This window comes from Candoia aspera, chromosome 12 (assembly GCF_035149785.1).
Source record: "Candoia aspera isolate rCanAsp1 chromosome 12, rCanAsp1.hap2, whole genome shotgun sequence".
NCBI classification, from domain to species: Eukaryota; Metazoa; Chordata; class Lepidosauria; order Squamata; family Boidae; genus Candoia; species Candoia aspera.
The window spans coordinates 15,862,738-15,886,534 of record NC_086164.1 but is presented as its reverse complement, the minus strand read 5'-3'; positions in this window follow the sequence as shown (position 1 = coordinate 15,886,534).

Sequence of the window (23,797 nt, the reverse complement as noted above, 5' to 3'; positions counted from 1 at the left end):
TCCTTTGTTGCTGTTCCTTGTTCGAACTAGCAATCAGGAGGCTTGCTTTGTGCTTGCCTAAATAGACTTTCATTGCAGGAAGAGGGAAATGAAAAAGATTTATTGGTTAGTAGTTCATCAAAGGTCAAGTATATAAAACAAAATCCTTTTTATTTCAAATAGAGATAATCTGGGCAGCTGCCTTGGCTTCCTTGCTGCAGAAGCATCCTTTTTCTAAATCTATAGATGTGTGTAAAAAGCATAAAAATGCCAGGCAGAGGCTGGTGAGAACCTTATTTTATAGAGGGAGGAAGGGAGGGGAAACCTGACATTAGAAAACCCGTTGAATTGTTAAAATGTACATATTTATTGCAAGATGGCTTTATTACTGGAAGTTTATTATTCAGTAAAGCGCAGCGGGGAACAAAAAAGACAGATTTCTTCTATTAACACTGTAGTGGTGCAGTTTAATTGGCTCCGCAACTTTTATCCAGCCTTTCCCCTTTTCTGGAGGAAAATGTTGCTTTTGTAGCCCAGAGGACAGGCTGCAATAAAATGAGTGGACTCTGGTGGAGGGAGCAGGGCAACACCTTGGGGGCTGCATGTCTAGGGGGGAGGGGTTGTCGTTATAAAATCTATTTGCCTACTGTAAAGGTAAAGGTAAAGGTTTCCCTTGATGTAAAGTCCAGTCGAATCCGACTCTAGGGGGCGGTGCTCATCTCCGTTTCTAAGCCTTGGAGCCGGCGTTGTCATAGACACTTCCGGGTCATGTGGCCAGAATGACGACTCGGAACGCCGTTACCTTCCCACCAAAGTGGTACCTATTGATCTACTCACATTGGCATGTTTTCGAACTGCTAGGTGAGCAGGAGCTGGGACTAGCAACGGGAGCTCACCCCGCCGCGCGGTTTCGAACCGCCGACCTTCCGATCGCCAGCTCAGCGGTTTAACCTGCAGCGCCACCGCGTCGGCTTATGGGGGAAAGTGAGAAACCAACACCAACACAACAACTTTCCGAACCTGATGCCCTCTAGGTGTGTTTTGATTACCATTCCCATAATATTCATCCAGAGTTGCTGTTGGAATCCTAGGCTGACCCATCTGGGAGCCCCAGACTGGATAAAGGTGAGACTTAAACACGTTGCTCTGAAAAGTGTCTTTCCTTCCCCTCCCCTCCCCTCTGATATTTTATAGAACCCGCTTTCAATATCTAATAATGAGAATGTATTTTAAAAGGTTTAGAATAGGACAAGTAGATCAAGGTCACCAACCAGGATAAAGAAACAGGAGGACAACGGCAGGAGTCAAACAAAAAATCTGTGTTAGAAAATATTCAAATTCTTGGTCAATTGCTGGATGTGTTTTTTTTTTTGTTAAATGATAATATGCACACATTCTCTCTTTCACGCATATTTGCCTGCATGAAAAAGGAATGAAAATAAATACCAATCAAATCTCTGTGGTAATGCCTGCTTGCCCATGCCAGATAAAAATCCAAATCAAGTCCTAATTGCAGCAGTGAATAAATTCACTAGACTTTAATAGCTGGGCAAACATAAAAAGCTTGATGTGTCATCTGAAACTTATTCAGGAAGCATTGAGAATGATACCCAGGAGAAAGCTTTTGAACATTATTATCCCACCACTGGGAGGACTCCTTCTTTCACAGATACCCAGTTGAATTCTGACAAATGATGATTGCACCATCCAGAGTTGGACATTTAGTGATAATTGTGACAAATTATGGACTTCTGTGAAGGAAGAAATCATGATGTATCAATGAACAAGCTAGATGCCTTCAACTTGAGATGGTAAATACTGAAGCTGCAACTTTATACATTTGAAGCAGGTGGTCTGCTCCGAGCTGCAGCAGAGTTCCTGGGTTTAGAGAGATCTCTGTCAGAGAGGTTTCCTGCATTTCAAGTACCACTCAATTTGTGGCTGCTCTGCCTATAAATCTAAGTTCCCAAAGATTTCCAGTACCTTGCTTGGTTGGCTGGTGAAGAATCCATCTAGGCTGAGATGCCTCCAGTTTTGTTCTCTAAGCTAAAATAGGTCTCTAAGAAGCTTTGTCAGTGGTTCTTCCCTTGATAACAGTAAAGAAGTGCTGCTTAATCAATATAAATGAATAATTTAAATTCAATATCACCCCGTCACTATCAATAATACTTTTGTGAGTGATGTATTACTCTAGTAATTTAATTTGTCAGGCCCTGCCAGCTTTATATGACCGTTGTTCAAGTTGTAAACTTAATTTAACAGCAGCAGTTGACTTGGGCTGCTTGAATTACATTGATGGTTTATCTAAAAAAGCATTGATTTTCTTTAAAGTATCTTTTTCTGTTTTATCTTTATTGTGTTAATAAATAAAAAAGCACAGGTAAAGAAAACTTGAGCTCATCTGTATTGTTTTTTCCCTTCCCCTACCAACTTCTGTATTTGCTTCCAAATACTGTAAGTTGAATAAGTGCTGTTAATTAAAGAGATTCTTCACTGGGAGTTGAGTAAAACCCATAAATGGAGGTGACTTGCTGGACAGAGATATCTCTGAAAAAGAAATCTAATGCTTGGTAGAATAATCCTTCTGCATTTCCCCCTCCCCTCCCAATTCTCATTCAATGTGACAAGAGAGAATTGGTTGTAGAAATTATTTTTTTGAAAGAGAAAAGAATTTTGGAGAAATTCTCATGAATGGGCTGCAAGTTCTTGAACTTATTTAGAGAGGAAGTGGCCAAGGGGTGTGTGTGAGTGTCCTCACTTCCATGGTACCAGCATCTCTTCATCAGTTCGCGGCCTCCCTGGCTTGTCACTCTTCAATCCAATCACAAGCGAAGCCACCAAGAGGGAAACTCCTTCCACCCCCAGCCTTTTCTCTTGCACACTAACAAAGTCTCATCTTTGGAGAAAATAGGAAAAACCATCCACCCAATTTCTCTGCCACTAATTTGGTGGAAAATGTCTAAAAGTCCCTTGTGCCCTGTCCTAAAGAAATCCTCCTGTAGCTGCATAATCTTTCTTGCAGATAATCTTTCTTATGAAAACTTTTGGAAAGGTAAGATTGCAGCTTTCTGCTCCATTTCTGATTATCTCCTCGGACCCTTCCATAATGTTAGTTATTAGCATGCATTGGACCTTCTTTCTCAAGGAGCACAGGGCCTTGCTTGATATCTCACCAGAACCTAACTCCACCCAGCTCAGTGCAGACTACCATTGTTCCAGGTATTCAGGCACAGGTTTGTGCCTCTTCCCTCTCAAGATGCCACAGACTGAATCAAGAACCTGCTGGGTGCACAGCCGAAGCTCTACCCTTGAGCACCTTCCGTAGGATTCCATGTGCTGATTTCAAAAATGCATTTCAACAAAGCTTTTGTTATGCCATTGCTCTGTCTTATTTACCAGGCATCCTGAAATAATGACTAATTCATAGTCATCCTGTACTCCTGTTGATATTTCAAAAACTTATCCTTAAGAAATCCAAGATATTAACAATGATTTAAGGAGCAAAAGAAGGAATAGCTTCACAATGTCTTTTGACTGTTACTTAGAAGATCCTTGTATGGAAGCCTCTTTAGCACTTTTGCACATTGTTGGTCTTTTCTAGTGGGTGACACCTCAGGAATTGACATATACAGCCTTTTCCTGAATGGCTTCATTAACTTGGAATTCTTTCCCCCACCAAATCACCTCCTTATTTGGCATGAAGATGAGCTCTGAAAACCTTTAAAAACTACTCCTTGTTTTCAAAGGAATAATTCTGTGGTGGCTTTTCTGTTTGTTTCAGGTTGATTTAGTCTTAATTGTCTGGTATTATATCAGTTATGATTTCAGCTTTTATGTTTCTTTTGAAAATTGGATGCCTGCTTGGAAAGCATTTTTTTTTCAAGGAAGAAGGATGGAAATAGGGACACTTAAGCATATTAATTCATATATTTAAGGTATCTGGGACATAGTTAAACTATAGGATTCACCATCAGCAGAAGTGATTAGCACATTACATGGACTTAAAAGAAGACTGGACGAATTCAAGGAAGACTGGACTATCAATGGCTGTAATCTTGATGTCTCTGGAACAGTGTTTCTCGACCTTGGCAGCCTGAAGATGTGTGGACTTCAATTCCCAGAATTCCCCAGCCACACATATTCAAGTTGACAAGGTTGAGAAACACTGCCCTAGAATCACAGGCAACAGATCTTAAGTTAAAGCTGCTGAGGGACAAATGTGGAAGAGGCCCAATCTGTCCAACCTTAAGTGTTTCCTAATTGCATCTTGTTTGCCGCTGTGTTATACAGAACGCTGGAATAGATCAGATCTTGGCCTGATCCAGCAGGGGTCTTCTAGTTTATTGAAAATAAAACTATGTATGAAAATAACACACACACACACACAGTATGTATGTATGTATGTATGTATGTATATATGAATTAATATATTCATTCATATATATATATATATATATATATAAATATAAAAGGGACGTGCAGGTTAAACTGCTGCGCTGCTGAGCTTGCCGATCAGAAGGTCGGCGGTTTGAATCCACGTGACGGGGTGAGCTCCTGTTGCTAGTCCCAGTTCCTGCCAACCTAGCAGTTCGAAAACATGCAAATGTGAGTAGATTAATAGGTACCACTTCGACAGGCAGGTAACGGCATTCCATGTAGCCATGCCGGCCACATGACCACGGAGGAAGTGTCTACAGACAAACGCCAGCTCTTTGGTTTAGAAATGGAGATGAGCACCGCCCCCTAGAGTTGGACTCGACTGGATTTTACGTCAAGGGAAACCTTTACCTTTACCTTTACCTTTACCTTTACCTTTACCTATACCTATACCTATACCTATACCTATACCTATACCTATACCTATACCTATATATATATATATATATATATATATGTTCATTCCATATATTATATGGAAATAAATCTAATTGCACTCAATAGACCCTTTCCTGATTAGATATGTATAGGCACCATGCTGTGAAACAGCTTAAAATCTGTACAAAGAAAATGAAAATGAAATAAGCAGATTAATCTTCATAGTCCCAGTCAGTTCCCAAAGGCTTGGTAGAATGAATTTTTCTCTCATCTAAAAGGACTTTGGTCTTATCCTGCAGGGATGTTATTTGGCTCATGACATTAATGCTTTACAGATACTTTATGGTGGATGGATAAAGAGAGTCTCAAATTCAAAAGAGCCATTTGGGAATTCAATGAACCCATTTGACAATCATTTTTGAATGATAGGATATTGATCTCTGGTTAACATTGAAAAACTTATTTTGGCACTTTCAGACTAGACCTGGTTATACCCAGAAGATTTGCTTTGGCTGACAGAGCAAGAAACGGTGAGAAGATTAAGGAGAATTTTCTTTGCCAATACAGTGAGCAGAAGGCCCAAGTGAATGAAAGAGGCAAGAACAAATTATTGTACAATTGTTGAAGTCATTCAGAAAATAACCTTGATGAAACACTGAAGAGAAATTCCACACATTTTGAATTATACAAGCCTTTTATGGCAGACTGTAGAGTACAAAATATCTGATTCAAGTACCAAAGGGAACAAAAAGCATGTATAGCACACATGGTTAAGAACAGTGCCAAAGTATTTGTATGTGTGTTGAAGGTTATAGCCAGATTATGGTCACATTATAACATGTGTATGTAACTTTTACCAATATTCATAAAAGACAATTTAAAATGAGATAATTGTATTATAAATCCCACGAAAAAGATTTACAATGGACAGCTTCGGGGTAACTATCAGTACCCCCAAATATGGAGTGTTCCAACTTCAGGAGCAAAAGAAGAAGGGATGGAAGTATGATATTTGTTTCTCTGTTTTCTTCCTTGGCTGCTCCTCACCACCCCAGATCTAGTGGGAGGTATAACTCTATTCTAGCTCCAAATCCTAACTTGACATTTCTGTTTGGAAGGCTCAGAATCTAGAAACCTGCCAATTCTTCCTGGGAAACATAGGAAGATCCAATACAATTCTTTAAGATCAAGGAGGTAGGATTTGAACTTCAAGCCAACCAAGCAAAACAGGTCATCTTGCTTACTTGATAGGGGAAAGGGGTCAAAGGGACAGAATGACAAAAGCAGTCTTGTGTTGTCACAACTCAAGCCCTACTCTTTGGTACATGTGTTGTGATGTCCTCTGTCAACCCAAAAGCAGTGAAACTTATGATGCAACACCATGATGCAGGTTTCATTATGTTGACAAAAGCAGGAAGCTTCTGTGGATGGTGATGCATCTTGCTATGTGCTGCCAAAGCCTACCAGAATAAAATTAGACTATAGACCAGTGTTTCTCAACCTTGGCAACTTTAAGATGTGTGGACCTCAACTCCCAGAATTCCCGGCCAGCAAGGCTGACTGGGGAATTCTGGGAGTTGAAGTTCACACATCTTAAAGTTGCCATGGTTGAGAAACACTGCTATGGACAATAGTGACTAATTATTTTGCCACAGCCAAATGTGGGCAGACGTTTTGTGGATTTGAAGGACAAGGTCATGAACACGCAAATGAGACAGAAGCAGAAAGGATTTATTGAGCAGAGCAAAACAAGAAAAAAACAACAACTTAGTGATGTTGACAGGTACAAATATATACAAAAGAGGCAGCATTCAACAGAGGAGTAAATGCAGAACACAATCTCACATCCCTCAACCATTGGGGGTTCTATCTTTTTCAAAGGCAAAAGCAATGGTTCTCCAGAATATAAATTGCACCATTCCTGAAATGGGCTATGCTGATGCTCATCTCTAAGATGTGTTTTGGAGTTTATGTGCTATTCTATTGTGATTCTTCCTCCTTCTAATTAAATGCACTTACTGTCTATATATGTGAGACATGAAGAGCAAAACTCTTCCTGCCAGAGGGGCAGACCTTGGCAAACCACTTCTAAAAGAATGAAATAACACCCTTGAACCAGACTGCATCAGAATACGAGAAAACAACAATGAGAAACAGCTTGGGAAAGGTGGAAAACAACATGCAAAAAGGCTTGTTTTTAGAAATTTTATTCATCCATACTGTGCATAAGGATACAGAAGACAACCAATTTTTCTACCCTGATGGAAAGGTTCTTCTTAGATCAGACATGCAAAGTGAGTCAAAGGGGAAAGACAACTGACTAAATCAGCATTCAATGTGCCGGCTAATGTGCCGTTGTATGGAGCGCTGAGAATATTAAATCAAGTTTGAAGAAAGTTCCGTTAATTCTTGCTTATCCATGGAGCTCAGCTGGGCAAGTCAGGCCCTGGCTTTCCATGAAGCTCACCTCAAAGGGTTGCTGTATGGATTAAACAGGAGCGAATGAAGTACATCATCTCGAGGTCCTTGGAGGAAAAGTGAGATATCAACTTCATCAATGACATTGAAATTAATATGAAAGGGAGGCCAATCTGGCCCAGTTGAGGAGCTAAGAACCTACGGGTGAGTTTGGCTGCTGTGACTAACATGATTTGAGTAAGAATAAAAAAGGGGCAGATAAAATAACAATTTCCTGCATTTTCTGCATTCTGAGCCAGTGGAAATACATTAATACCCCAATCAGCTGATGTAAAAAGCTGATAAATAATCAGGTCTGTTGGATTTGCAATGAAACTTCAAATAAAAGTGTATCAATCATTATTGATAGGGTCAGTTATGATTCTGATGAGGTTTGAAGGAGGGAGATTTGTACCTTCCAACTTGCAAGATTTGTTAATGTAGCCTTACAATAAAGTAGACTTAGCTCATCTGGTCGTCTTTCCTGTCTGGTCTTCCTGGGAAGGCTGACATCAGTCTTGCAAGTCTGAAGGTACAATCTCCCACCACCTCTTTTACAGTCTGAAAAGTTAGGGAGGGTCCCTTCTGAGTTTCTTTGTCCATTATGCAGTTGTGGGCTATGCCCCCTCTTATCTGATCATTCCCTCGGCAGCATCTCTTCCCCCCATCTCCCAAGGTCTTTCCCACATACCATTATAGTGATGGATGCCATTTGCACTGATTTTTCACCTTTTTTTCTTGAAGCCTAAGCTCATGGAGTAAGTAAGCAATAATATTTATTTGGTCAATGACCAGCAACATTAATAAAATGACCAGCAAAATTAATAAAAATAACAAATAAAATTGAAATAAGTCATATGAGTACAATTATATATGTTGTTGTTTATTTGTTTAGTCGCTTCCGATTCTTCGTGACTTCATGGACCAGCCCACGCCAGAGCTTCCTGTCGGTCACAATTATATATAGACAACTGTAAATTAAAACAATTATAATATAATCTATAGATCCCTATTCCAATAATGACAGAGCTTTGTTTTGGAGATTTGATTCAAAAGTTTTGATCAACTTTCCCAATCAATAATTGATTGGATGGCATTTGCAACTGGGCAAAAACTACTTTTCTTGAATCCAGTTGCCCAGCTTGGTCAATCTAAACAGTCTGAATTGAATCTTTTCCACATTTTGAATTGGAACAATGTTTGGAATGGCCTCATTCCAGTGATTTGATTTGAATCATCACCTTGAATTGGATGAAGTGTGATGTACACACCTCTACTGGTTTCACTGGATAAAAAAATGCACAGCTTGTGGAAAAAGCCATCAGTATTTAAATGCCTAACACTTATCTCCTGTTATGAATAAATGAGATCCTCACTTTGCTAACCTCACTTAACTCTAGAACTAACTGATAACTTCCTGATAAATTGCAACCACAAATCTGGCCTCTCTTGTTATCCAGGAATTGAAAATTTTGAACAAAAGAAGTCCCAAGCTGGAAGTCCCTCCCGCTTGATAGAAGACCTAGGTATTCATATTGGTGTGGTCCTTGCTTCTGCATCCAAAAAGGACCTGTGACCCAACCCTGCTGGGCTTGGCTGGGTTGGCAGAGCAAGACAATCCCTCCCAAAACTGCATTCTCAGCAGAAGAAGGCCACCATCTCTGATAGCCTCTACCATTCCACAGACAAGGTTACACAACATTGTTTTAAACCTTTTCAACCTGCATTGCAGAATTAGGAAAAATGTGAACTTCAAATGGGAACATTTCAGTTTGTGCTTCAGTGTGTCCATGCAGAATTAAGTGCCTTTGTAGTCCAATCTAAAAGATATGATTTTCTCCCCATTCTTAGCATCAACTAGTCCTGCCTTGTTCTGCCACATATTCAATGTGCTACTTGCACAGGGGGAAGGAAAAAAAAAAAGGAAAAGAGAGATTGCAGATCTTTAAATGCAGTCCCCATCTCCTTCCTATACAGTGTTTTGTATATGTAATCTCTGTCAGCACAAGGAGATTGTTATTGAAATTTCTATAGATAAGGTACATTTAGACAACCAACCAGGCATCTTAGATCTGTGTCCAAGATACCTCACTTTGACACTGACCTCTGGGTAAGTAAGCTGAGCACCAAGCAAATCCATTGACTCCCTACAGAGGTTACACATCATTAGGAGCTGAATCCAGAAATGCCTAAGATGGGATCTTCATAGCTAATTCTCCCCTGCATCAGTTGACTAGCTCCTTCTTTATCTGCTCACATCTATTTAATTACACAGGAAGATACATATAAAAATTCGAGATAATAAAATGAATAACTTCAGTTGAAATATGTTCAGTTCAATGTCTGTAGGATTGGAATAAATTTAATGATGTACCTGTCTTGTCTCAGATATATGGGAATGATATTTTGTGGGGAAGCTGATAAGGAAGAATGCCTGTAAAAGCAATATAAACCTCTACTTTATGGATCTCCTTTTTAGCTTTTATAGTTCTAGTTTTATTGTTTTTTTTTTACACTGTTGCTTAGGGTAGATCTAACTTTACCACCACCACCACTTGACTTAAGTCTTGGCATAGGCCATTTATTCTCTGCAGAACGGTGTCAGGAAAGAGCAATTTGCAGGAATGAAAGAATAGATTGGGAAAGCATATAAATCCTTCCTGGACTTGGTTGTTGTTTATTCATTTAGTCGCTTCCGACTCTTCATGACTTCATGGACCAGCCCATGCCAGAGCTTCCTGTCGGTCGTCAACACCCCCAGCTCCCCCCAGGACGAGTTCATTACCTCTAGAATATCATCCATCCACCTTGCCCTTGGTCGGCCCCTCTTCCTTCTGCCTTCCTCTCTCCCTGGCATCAGCATCTTCTCCAGGGTGTCCTGTCATCTCATTATGTGGCCAAAGTATTTCAGTTCTGCCTTTAATATCATCCCCTCAAGTGATCAGTCTGGCTTTATTTCCTGGAGGATGGACTGGTTTGATCTTCTTGCAGTCCAAGGCACTCTCAGAATTTTCCTCCAACACCACAGTTCAAAAGCATCTATCTTCCTTCTCTCAGCCTTCCTTATGGTCCAGCTCTTGCGGCCATATGTTACTACGGGGAACACCATTGCTTTAACTATGTGGACCTTTATTGTCAGTGTGATGTCTCTGCTCTTAACTATTTTACCGAGATTTGTCATTGCTCTTCTCCCAAGGATTAAGCGTCTTCTGATTTCCTGACTGCAGTCAGCATCTGCAGTAATCTTTGCACCTAGAAATACAAAGTCTTTCACTGCTTCTACATTTTCTCCCTCTATTTGCCAGTTATCAATCAAGCTGGTTGCCATAATCTTGGTTTTTTGGAGGTTTAGCTGCAAGCCAGCTTTTGCACTTTCTTCTTTCACCTTCATCATAAGGTTCCTCAGTTCCTCTTTGCTTTCAGTCATCAAAGTGGTATCATCTGCATATCTGAGATTGTTAATGTTTCTTCCAGCAATTTTAACTCCAGCCTTGGATTCCTCAAGCCCAGCATGTCGCATGATGTGTTCTGCATACAAGTTGAATAGGTAGGGTGAGAGGATACAGCCCTGCTGTACTCCTTTCCCAATCTCAAACCAGTCCGTTGTTCCGTGGTCTGTTCTTACTGTTGCTACTTGGTCGTTATACAGATTCTTCAGGAGGCAGACAAGATGACTTGGTATCCCCATACCACTAAGAACTTGCCACAATTTGTTATGGTCCACACAGTCAAAGGCTTTAGAATAGTCAATAAAACAGAAATAGATGTTTTTCTGAAACTCCCTGGCTTTTTCCATTATCCTGCAGATATTGGCAATTTGGTCCCTAGTTCCTCTGCCTTTTCTAAACCCAGCTTGTACATCTGGCAATTCTCGCTCCATGAGTTGCTGAAGTCTACCTTGCAGGATCTTGAGCATTACCTTACTGGCATGTGAAATGAGTGCCACTGTTCGATAGTTTGAACATTCTTTAGTGTTTCCCTTTTTTGGTATGGGGATATAAGTTGATTTTTTCCAGTCTGATGGCCATTTTTGTGTGTTCCAAATTTGCTGGCATATAGCATGCATTACCTTGACAGCATCATCTTGCAAGATTTTGAACAGTTCAGCTGGGATGCTGTCGTCTCCTGCTGCCTTGTTATTAGCAATGCTTCTTAAGGCCCATTCAACCTCACTCTTCAGGATGTCTGGTTCTAGCTCACTGACCACACCGTCAAAGCTATCCCCAATATTGTTATCCTTCTATACAGGTCTTCTGTATATTCTTGCCACCTTTTCTTGATCTCTTCTTCTTCTGTTAGGTCCTTGCCATCTTTGGTTTTGATCATACCCAGTTTGGCTTGGAATTTACCTCCGATGTTTCTAATTTTCTGGAAGAGGTCTCTTGTCCTTCCTATTCTATTGTCTTCTTCCACTTCTGTGCATTGCTTGTTTAAAAATAATTCCTTATCTCTTCTGGCTAACCTCTGGAATTTTGCATTTAATTGGGCATATCTCCCCCTATCACTGTTGCCTTTTGCTTTCCTTCTTTCTTGGGCTACTTCTAGAGTCTCAGCAGACAGCCATTTTGCCTTCTTGGTTTTCTCTTTCTTTGGGATGTATTTTGTTGCCGCCTCCTGAACAATGTTGTGAACTTCTGTCCATAGTTCTTCTGGGACCCTATCTACTAAGTCCATTCCCTTAAATCGATTCTTCACCTCCACTGCATATTCCTTAGGAATATTAGTGAGCTCATATCTAGCTGATCTGTGGGTCTTCCCTAATCTCTTTAGTCTGATCCTAAATTGTGCAAGAAAAAGTTCGTGATCTGAACTACAGTCAGCTCCAGGTCTTGTTTTTACCGACTGTATAGATGTCCGCCACCTTTGGCTGCAAAGGATGTAGTCAATCTGATTTTGGTGTTGTCCATCTGGTGAAGTCCATGTATAAAGCTGTCTCTTAGGTTGTTGGAAGAGAGTGTTATGCAGAGTGAGTTGTCTTGGCAAAATTCTGTCAGCCTATGTCCTGCTTCGTTTTGTTCTCCCAGGCCATGCTTACCTGTAATTCGAGGTGTCATTTGACTGCCCACCTTAGCATCCCAGTCTCCCGTGATGAAAATAACATCTCTTTTAGATGTGTTGTCCAGTAGGTGCTGCAGATCCTCATAGAACTGCTCTACCTCAGCTTCTTCAGCATCTGTGGTTGGGGCATATATTTGGATCACTGTGATGTTAGATGGCTTGCCCTGAATTTGAATTGAGATCATTCTATTGTTTTTTGGATTGTATCCAAGCACTGCTTTAGCCACTTGACTATTAATTATGAAGGCTGCTCCATTTCTTCTGTGGTCTTCTTGTCCACAGTAGTAGATCTGGTGGTCATTTGATGTGAAGTGGCCCATTCCAGTCCATTTCAGTTCACTGATGCCCAGAATGTCTATCTTTAATCTTCACATCTCACCAAGAACCACATCCAATTTGCCCTGGGTCATAGATCTTACATTCCAGGTTCCAATGGTGTGTTGATCCTTAGAACATCAGATTTGCCGTTCACCACCAGCACCGTCGGCTGCTAGCCGTCCTTTCGGCTTTGAGCTAGCTGCGTCATCACGTCTGGGACTAGTTGAACTCATCCTCTGTTCCTCCCCAGTAGCATTTTGACCATCTTCCGACCTGGGGGTCTCATCTTCCGATGGTATACCCACATACCTCTGGTTGTACTGATCCATTGAGTTTTCACGGCAAGAATACTGGGGTGGGTTGCCATTACCTTCCCCAGGGATCGCATTTAGTCTGACCTCTCTGTCATGACCTTCCCGTCTTGGGTGGCCCTTCACGGTTTAGCTCATGGCATCATTGAGGTGCTCAAGCTCCAGCACCACGACAAGGTAACGATCCTTTGCTGAAGTCCTGGACTTGGACTTTTCAATAACTGTCCAGAATGCATTCAAAACTCCCGCAGGGTTGAAATCTGCATTGCAATTTCTCAAACATTTTATTCCCCTGAAAAAAAAAGGTTTCTGCTTTTCTACTTTGTTCTCAGGGGGTGTTCTCTGAGTAGTTGGTTTGAATTTTCCTAGGAGGTGTTTTCGGTATGTCAGATGATTGGCAGGGGCTGTTGTTATTTTCTGCTACCTGTCTTTCCTTAAAGATGAAGTCCCTCTCATTGGCCACACTTCTCAATCTGAAAAATCCCAATGGGACGTGGGGGCTCCCTCATGACATCTTTCCTTAATATTAATTGCGATGGCAGAAACCAAGAAGTTTGCAGACCATTGGAGAAAAGATTGTGTAATGAAAGTCAGGACATTCACACAGATACACAGCATATACTCTCCCGTAGCTGGACCGCCTGGTAATTAAATAAGTGCAAGAACACAACACAGATGTAGAAGAGAGTAGGTTTTTGATTGTGCCATCACAGCCATCTTCTTGACTTTTATGACACGCCCCTGCGGATACCTCTGCTTGCAGCAGAGCAGCCAAGAGTTTGCAGCCAAAGCACTTGGGAAGAAAGATACCTTCAATTTTCCCCCTGCGGGGCGAGATGATTTAGATATGAACACCGACAATTGCAAACTTGAAAGGCTATCATGAAATGCAAACACCCTGAGACCAGAGAAGTCCCTTACAGAGAAGACGACCGCACCTCCCATTGAAAACCCACAGAATCTAAGTCTATTGGAGTACACAGGGAGGGAAAAGAGATGTAAGGTAGCTGTTCTAAGTCTGTCTTGCAGTTTATAGTCCACCTTTGCTGGTTTGCTGCTCTTTTATGGCATTTCTAGTGCCTGCAATAAAAACGGCATGCTAAAGAGCTGCACCCTTGAATCTAGCCTTTAAGTCTGAGTCATGGTCCGGATGAAGCCTGGCAAAGGTGAAGAGCAACATAGCCCATAATTCAATCAATTTTAGCACTCTGTCTCACGTTAAAAGTGCTTTAAAAGAGAACTCCAAACAGGGAGTTGGATGGGATGATATGTTGGTTTGTCTCTTTACCTTGGGTCCTTGGAAAAAGCACTCTTTAAAAAGGAGCAGCCAAAAGGGTAAATAGAGTCAAGCAGGACGTTTAATTTGAGGTGGCTTTTATGTTATTTTTGCCTCCTCTGCTCCTAGCAGACATCTTGCCAGAGTCTTAAATGGGAAGGTGTATGAAACGGGCAGACAATTACGCCTTTTCTTTTTACTCCCCCTGTGTCACCCTGATTATTTGGAAGGAACAATGCCAGCAGATAATGAACTCTTTTCTATTCCACGTTGCAAGTCAAATATTCGTTTCTCATTAATAATTCAATGTGACAAATTTATTACCTTGAAGGTGCTGTGAGACAATTAGACAATGGGAAATTGTGTCTTCCTTTTCAACCTCCTTAATTGCTTTCAAGTGTGACATTCATCAAAAAAAAAAAAAAGGAAAAAAGAAGAAGAAAAGAGAAAAAAGAAAAAAAGAAAAGAAAGAAAAAACAGCACCACCCTTGACTTTTATGTAAACTTTTCATTAGGTGAACCGCAGCTTTGAAACATGTGCTGTAGATACTTGGGAAAGCTGTCTGGGCTGAAAGATCACTTTTGTATGAGAAGCCAAGGGAATCAAAGGAAGTATGAACGTAGCAGCAACGTCCCCCCTTCCCCAAAGGATCATTGTCAAGCTGTAAGGTTTCATCAGAATCATCTGAATCACTGCTGCGAACTTGGCAGAAAATACTGACTGGTGCCCAAGGCAAAGAGCAAGATGGCAGGATCCTCCTTTAATGTACAGAAGTTGGCTGGACTGACTGGTCTAGAGAATGTTGATAATCCCAGCCCTGAGATTGGGACACCTTTTACTTAAAGGCAGAAGTTTCCTCTTGGGTGTGTATCTGTCCTGAGTTAAGCAAAAGACCATGCTAAAATGGGGGGATTGTCTCTAGTGTTTATTAACTGCTATAGTAGACAGAAAATCGTACCAAACTGAAGGAGCGTGGGAAACCCAGACAGATAAACCCCCACACTCAAGTTGGGTCTGTTCTGAGTTTCTTTGAAGGACAGTTCAAAGCCTCTAAACTATGAATGCATTTTCCCCCTGGATAAGGCCCCCCTCCTGCTCACCATCCATACTCATAACAGTATCCATGCCCATGCCCCCCACAAGTCCTGAGGAGCATCCCCACAGCTTTACCAAATTATACATATATTTAAAGAGATGGAACTGCCCATCAACATTTTTTTTTCTAATAAAAGCTGGGATGCTTAAGGGCCACCTAATGAACAACGGAGATAAAAAGAGTATTAAAGGATATTTGTTGTTGTTTATTTGTTTAGTTGCTACCGACTCTTCGTGACTTCATGGACCAGCCCATGCCAGAGCTTCCTGTTTGTCGTCAACACCCCCAGCTCCCCCAGGGACGAGTCCATCACCTCTAGAATATCATCCATCCACCTTGCCCTTGGTCAGCCCCTCTTCCTTTTGCCCTCCACTCTCCTTAGCATCAGCATCTTCTCCAGGGTGTCCTGTCTTCTCATTATGTGGCCAAAGTATTTCAGTTCTGCCTTTAATATCATCCCCTCAAGTGATCAGTCTGGCTTTATTTCCTGGAGGATGGACTGGTTTGATCTTCTTGCAGTCCAAGGCACTCTCAGAATTTTCCTCCAACACCACAGTTCCAAAGCATCGATCTTCCTTCTCTCAGCCTTCCTTATGGTCCAGCTCTTGCGGCCATATGTTACTACGGGGAACACCATTGCTTTAACTATGTGGATCTTTGTTGTAAGCGTGATGTCTCTGCTCTTAACTATTTTATCGAGATTTGTCATTGCTCTTCTCCCAAGGATTAAGCGTCTTCTGATTTCCTGACTGCAGTCAGCATCTGCAGTAATCTTCGCACCTAGAAATACAAAGTCTTTCACTGCTTCTACATTTTCTCCCTCTATTTGCCAGTTATCAATCAAGCTGGTTGCCATAATCTTGGTTTTTTGGAGGTTTAGCTGCAAGCCAGCTTTTGCACTTTCTTCTTTCACCTTCATCATAAGGCTCCTCAGTTCCTCTTTGCTTTCAGCCATCAAAGTGGTATCATCTGCATATCTGAGATTGTTAATGTTTCTTCCAGTGATTTTAACTCCAGCCTTGGATTCCTCAAGCCCAGCATGTCGCATGATGTGTTCTGCGTACAAGTTGAATAGGTAGGGTGAGAGTATACAGCCCTGCCGTACTCCTTTCCCAATCTTAAACCAGTCCGTTGTTCCATGGTCTGTTCTTACTGTTGCTACTTGGTCTTTATACAGGTTCTTCAGGAGGCATACAAGATGACTTGGTATCCCCATACCACTAAGAACTTGCGACAATTTGTTATGGTCCACACAGTCAAAGGCTTTAGAATAGTCAATAAAACAGAAATAGATGTTTTTCTGAAACTCCCTGGCTTTTTCCATTATCCAGCGGATATTGGCAATTTGGTCCCTAGTTCCTCCACCTTTCTAAACCCAGCTTGTACATCTGGCAATTCTCGCTCCATGAATTGCTGAAGTCTACCTTGCAGGATCTTGAGCATTACCTTACTGGCATGTGAAATGAGTGCCACTGTTCGATAGTTTGAACATTCTTTAGTGTTTCCCTTTTTTGGTATGGGGATATAAGTTGATTTTTTCCAGTCTGATGGCCATTCTTGTGTGTTCCAAATTTGCTGGCATATAGCATGCATTACCTTGACAGCATCATCTTGCAAGATTTTGAACAGTTCAGCTGGGATGCCATCGTCTCCTGCTGCCTTGTTATTAGCAATGCTTCTTAAGGCCCACTCAACCTCACTCTTCAGGATGTCTGGTTCTAGCTCACTGACCATACCGTCAAAGCTATCCCCAATATTGTTATCCTTCTATACAGGTCTTCTGTATATTCTTGCCACTTTTTCTTGATCTCTTCTTCTTCTGTTAGGTCCTTGCCATCTTTGTTTTTGATCATGCCCATTTTTGTCTGGAATTTACCTCCGATGTTACTAATTTTCTGGAGGAGGTCTCTTGTCCTTCCTGTTCTATTGTCTTCTTCCACTTCCACGCATTGCTTGTTTAAAAATAATTCCTTATCTCTTCTGGCTAACCTCTGGAATTTTGCATTTAATTGGGCATATCTTCCCCTATCACTGTTGCCTTTTGCTTTCCTTCTTTCTTGGGCTACTTCTAGAGTCTCAGCAGATGGCCATTTTGCCTTCTTGGTTTTCTCTTTCTTTGGGATGTATTTTGTTGCTGCCTCCTGAACAATGTTGCGAACTTCTGTCCATAGTTCTTCCGGAACCCTATCTACTAAGTCCAGTCCCTTAAATCGATTCTTCACCTCCACTGCATATTCCTTAGGAATATTAGTGAGCTCATATCTAGCTGATCTGTGGGTCTTCCCTAATCTCTTTAGTCTGATCCTAAATTGTGCAATAAGAAGTTTGTGATCAGAACTACAGTCAGCTCCAGGTCTTGTTTTTACCGACTGTATAGATGTTGGCCACCTTTGGCTGCAAAGGATGTAGTCAATCTGGTGATTTCGGTGTTGTCCATCTGGGGAAGTCCATGTATAAAGCCGTCTCTTAGGTTGTTGGAAGAGAGTGTTTGTTATGCAGAGTGAGTTGTCTTGGCAAAATTCTATCAGCCTATATCCTGCTTTGTTTTGTTCTCCCAGGCCATGCTTACCTGTAATTCCAGGTGTCAATTGACTGCCCACCTTAGCATTCCAGTCTCCTGTGATGAAAATAACATCTCTTTTAGGTGTGTTGTCCAGTAGGTGCTGCAGATCCTCATAGAACCGCTCTACTTCAGCTTCTTCAGCATCTGTGGTTGGGGCATATATTTGGATCACTGTGATGTTAGATGGCTTGCCCTGAATTCGAATTGAGATCATTCTATTGTTTTTTGGATTGTATCCAAGCTCTGCTTTAGCCACTTGACTATGAATTATGAAGGCTACTCCATTTCTTCTGTGGTCCTCTTGTCCACAGTAGTAGATCTGGTGGTCATTTGATGTGAAGTGGCCCATTCCAGTCCATTTCAGTTCACTGATGCCCAGAATGTCTATCTTTAATCTTGACATCTCACCCATAACCACATCCAATTTGCCCTGGCTCATAGATCTTACATTCCAGGTTCCAATGGTGTGTTGATTCTTAGAACATCGGATTCGCCGTTCACCACCAGCACCGTCGGCTGCTAGCCGTCCTTTCGGCTTTGAGCTAGCTGCGTCATCACGTCTGGGGTTAGTTGAACTCATCCTCTGTTCCTCCCCAGTAGTATTTTGACCATCTTCTGACCTGGGGGTCTCATCTTCCGATGGTATACCCACATATCTCTGCTTGTACTGATCCATTGAGTTTTCACGGCAAGAATACTGGGGTGGGTTGCCATTACCTTCCCCAGGGATCGCATTTAGTCTGACCTCTCTGTCATGACCTTCCCGTCTTGGGTGGCCCTTCATGGTTTAGCTCATGGCATCATTGAGGTGCTCAAGCTCCAGCACCACAACAAGGTAACGATCCTTTGCTGAAGATTAAAGGATATTAAAGGAGGCCAAATGTTTAGAAATATCTCCTTACAGTTTGAGTTCCGCAGTTTTTTAATAGCTGATGTCATTTACTATGAAAATGCCCAATTCCAACTTTTCATAGCCTCTTTTGCCACTATAGATCTGTGGCAGGATACCATGAAGCTTGATTTTCATGCACATTGCGCATAACCTGAGCAATATTAAGTTTTAATTAAAGAAGACTTTGCTATCTTTTATAAATACTATGACAGGAGAACATTATTAAATTCATGGAGAGCAATAATGTTAACTTAAGGAACTGGCCTGGCTTTATATCCAAGTGTAAATTAAATCAAATTTAGTTTTTGTCTTAATTGTTTCCACTTCTTTCTCTTGGCCCTACTCAATTTTCAGTGTATTGCATCAAAATGCTAAAATCAGGACATTTCTGATGAGTACCTGTTTGTTCCCCGTATATAACCACAGCACTAATTAGTTCTTGAGGTATATCTTCATTATTTGTTTTATTTATTGCATTTCATTTTCGCTGAGAGATGAAGGCATTATCTATGGATGGAGGCATGCTTCTGTCTTAAGCTCCAAAGTGGAATGAAGATCTGATTCTAGACTTCCCTAGTCCCAGTCCAATATCTTAAACAGAGGTTGTTCTTCCTTAATGACAGTTCATTTAGCAACTGTCCAGAGTTACAACAGCACTGAAAAAACCGACTTACAGACTGTTCCTTGCACTTACGACTGTTTCAGTGTCCCCGCGGATGCTTGATCACGATTCGGGCGCTTGGCAACTATTGCACATTTACAATGGCCGCAGTGTCCCATGGTCACACGATCGCCATTTTCAACCTTCCCAGCCAGATTCTGATAAAATCAATAGGGAACCATGAGATTCACTTAATGACCACATGGTTCAGTTAATGACCATGTGACTCACTTAATGACAGCCGCAAAAATGGTCATAAAATCGGGTCTGGATTCCTTTAATGACTGCATCACTTAGCGACTCAGATTCCAGTCCCAACTGTGGTCGTTAAGCAAGGACTACCTGTACTGCACTACACAGCGTTTCTAATGAAGTTCAGCACTGAGCACCGTTTGGTGAATCCAAGGACTGAGCTTGGATCTTTTTTTGCATGAAGAATGCGTTCTGCCAGTGTGCTAAGGGCTGAGCTATCAAATCGGGGCTGCAAAATTCTGATGCCTACTAGATGGCAGCGAAGGGAGTTTTCTGCAATTTTTTGCTGCCCTAATGGCCGTTTTGCTTTTCTGCAGCCCAGATATGGTAACTGCACTTCCATACATCTTAAAAATTAAAAATGCTGGGTAGTTACACTTCAGGAGTCATCTCATCCGTTGGTCTTCTGAAACCCTGCAGCTAGCATAGCAGGGCTGCAAAAATCCAGACAATCAGCCAGCAACAAAAAGTTAGGCATTTCTGTATCTGGTCGTTGCAGCTCAGTGACAGTAACCCTAGTCGCGTGGCAGAGTTGTCATTAATTCCGCCTCCTCCGCCAGTCACTTTGTGAAGGTGACGCTTTTCCATTTGGTGAGAACGTCCATGCCCTTCTTTCGAACTCCCCAGTGTATCAGCTAGTTTTTGAAAACTGCTTCTCCCCTGCCCTGAGTAGCAAAGCCCTCTTTCCATTTGCAGATGAGTTCTACCGCATAGTCCTGCTGACTTTGCTTTGAATGGATAAGCCCCCCCCGCCATAAACTCCGCAAATCCTTGATGCATTAAAACTATCATTAAAATGTCAGAATTGCTGTTTCTTTGGCAGGGGTGGGACTAGTGTGAAGGTCATTCTTTCTTTCAGCTTTCCAGGAAAGGCCTGACTTTTGAATTATTCAGCTTCTTGGATCAATCCATTTCTCTTCCCCACCTCGCTTTCCAGGGGCTGAGCAGTAAAAAGAAAGATTTGCTACTGCATTGAGTGAATAATAATAATTTTAAAAATTAGCCGGGTGCTGACAGAAAGCTGCTCCTTAACAGCCTTCAGTGTTTATCAGAACCTGAAGCACAAGAGTATAAGATCAATATCTGGCTTATGGAGCCAGTGTTGCAAAGCTTCCAATTAAGGGGGAAAATATTCTGAATAATAACAATACAAATGAATGTGCTGGCGGTGACAGTGGGAAGAAAAGTCCTAAATATAGCAATCTATAGAGTCCTTTGGCGACGTGAGATAAAGTAGCCCCACTGGAGCCTGACAAATTATGGCATCTTTATGCACATATCAAAGTTCAAGTTGATTGTCTCATAAGGGGGGAAAGACCATCTGTCTGTATTCTCAAAATAATCTGCATAATTGACTTTCAAACAAGCTTCAAAGAACAAGACATTTATCACCCTAATTGTGACAGGCAGGCGATGCCTCCCCTGCTCTTTTGTCAAGATAATGGCAATAATATGGAGATATCTTTACGACTTATCTTGCCCTCCATTTCTTTCCTTTGGATGACAGGGGTTGATATCTTGTAGGTACCAGATTTCATATTTTGTAAGGCTTTCACCTTAGCCAGGCTGGACGCACTGCCCTCAGCAGACCTGTTTTGGATGTTTTAAGCATACTCCTACGTACCTTTGGTTATGTCCATGTAGTGACAGCTCAGTAGAAACCCTAAGCCATATGTTATAAGACTCTAGACAGACCCTTATATATCCAATATTAAAGAAATTAATATTCATGTTGTGCACCAGTTATGCCCTTTCCTGGATTGAGAAGCCCTCTGAACAGTCACTCATGCCCTGGTCATCTCCCACATAGACTACATGGGGCCACCCTTGAAGAGTATCTGGAAGCTTCAGCTGGTCCAGAAAGTGGCCACATGGGCAGTTATTGGTGCCCCAAGTTCGGCACATGTGACACCACTGCTATGGGAGCTGCACTGGGTACCAGTCTGCTTCCGGGTCCAATTCAAGGTGTTGTTTATGACCTTTAAAGCCCTACATGGCATGGGACCAGGTTACCTGAGGGACTGTCTCCTCCCCATCACATCAGCCCCCCCCCCTGGTCTGGCAGAGAGGGCATGCTGCGGACCCCGTCAGTAAGAGAATTCCATCTGGTGGGGTCCAGGAAGAAGGCCTTCTCTGCAGCAGCTCCTGCCCTTTGGAACATCCTTCCCCCAGAAGTGAGGTTGGCCTCCTCCCTTCTGGACTTCCGGAAGAACTTGAAAACCTGGTACTGCCGCCTCACTTGGGGTGGGAGTGGCACCAGTTCATCTTGGGGTGGCTAGTATTATAGATCTCTCCCCAACAAATAAGATCTTCACCATTTGGATTTTATATCTATTTTATCTTTATTTATTGGTCTATTTATATTGTAATTTATATGTTTTTAATTCTGATTTTATTGTAAACTGCCCAGAGTCCCCTTTTTGGGAGAGATGGGCAGTGATAGAAATTTAAGAATAAATAAATAAATAAATAAATAAATAAATAAATAAATTCTAGACAGGGAGTGTGATTTCTATTTAATGCTACTTCTTTCGGACCAGGACTCGAAAATATCCTCCCAAGTTGCCCAGTTTTGTGCTACCATCCATATGATATGCTGCACATTACTTAGGTTTAGAATTTCTTTTTTGTTGTTTATTCGTTTAGTCGCTTCCGACTCTTCGTGACTTCATGGACCAGCCCACACCAGAGCTTCCTGTCGGTCGTCAACATCCCCAGCTCCCCCAGGGACGAGTCCGTCACCTCTAGAATATCATCCATCCATCTTGCCCTTGGTCGGCCCCTCTTCCTTTTGCCTTCCACTCTCCCTAGCATCAGCATCTTCTCCAGGGTGTCCTGTCTTCTCATTATGTGGCCAAAGTATTTCAGTTTTGCCTTTAATATCATTCCCTCAAGTGAGCAGTCTGGCTTTATTTCCTGGAGGATGGACTGGTTTGATCTTCTTGCAGTCCAAGGCACTCTCAGAATTTTCCTCCAACACCACAGTTCAAAAGCATCGATCTTCCTTCGCTCAGCCTTCCTTATGGTCCAGCTCTCGCAGCCATATGTTACTACAGGGAACACCATTGCTTTAACTATGCGGGCCTTTGTTGTCAGTGTGATGTCTCTGCTCTTAACTATTTTATCGAGATTTGTCATTGCTCTTCTCCCAAGGATTAAGCGTCTTCTGATTTCCTGACTGCAGTCAGCATCTGCAGTAATCTTTGCACCTAGGAATACAAAGTCTTTCACTGCTTCTACATTTTCTCCCTCTATTTGCCAGTTATCAATCAAGCTGGTTGCCATAATCTTGGTTTTTTTGAGGTTTAGCTGCAAGCCAGCTTTTGCACTTTCTTCTTTCACCTTCATCATAAGGCTCCTCAGTTCCTCTTCACTTTCTTAAAATAGTATTTTATTTCGACTTATTTTACTATTTTTATTCTTAATTAATTTTAGATTGTATCATCCTAATTGTGTTTATGTTTTTTAGGTATATAAATCTAAGATTGTTACTACTAGATATTTTGACTGTATCTGGCCTTAGGGCTGTAATAAACTTGATCGGATTTGAAAAATATCATATTTCATGTAATATAGGCAAAGTGTGTGTTATAGGAGGCAAAATGAATGTGGAAGGTCCAGAATGGGGGAAGTCCAGATGTGTAGGCACCAGAAAACCCAGAATTCCTTGCTCAAAGATATTATCTAAGACTTAATTCAGAGGACAGAATTGGGAGGAGCAGTAGTAACAGCTAGTCACTTTTAATTTTTATTTTATAAAAAATGAGAAATGCTTGGATATGCGATTTGAGAATAATCCCAGTCTTTCCTTTTAACTGACATGTAACTTAAATGAATGCAATTTTCTTTTTTCTTTTTCTCTTGGTTGCACCAGTGTCTTCTTATGATGTTCTTCAACCAGCATGCCACTCATAAGTCTGATGTGGCCTTTGGGGCAGAAAAGGTGATGGCCCTGTTTTAGGTCTTTCTTTTTCCATGTTTTTAAAGATAGAAATGTCATGCACTCAACATTTTTATATACACTAAACTAATTTACATTTTTCTGACAAATATACAGAATCAGAATAGAACTTTTCACATTTTCCCCTTCTCTGAACTTTGAGACTCAGTTGTCAGCT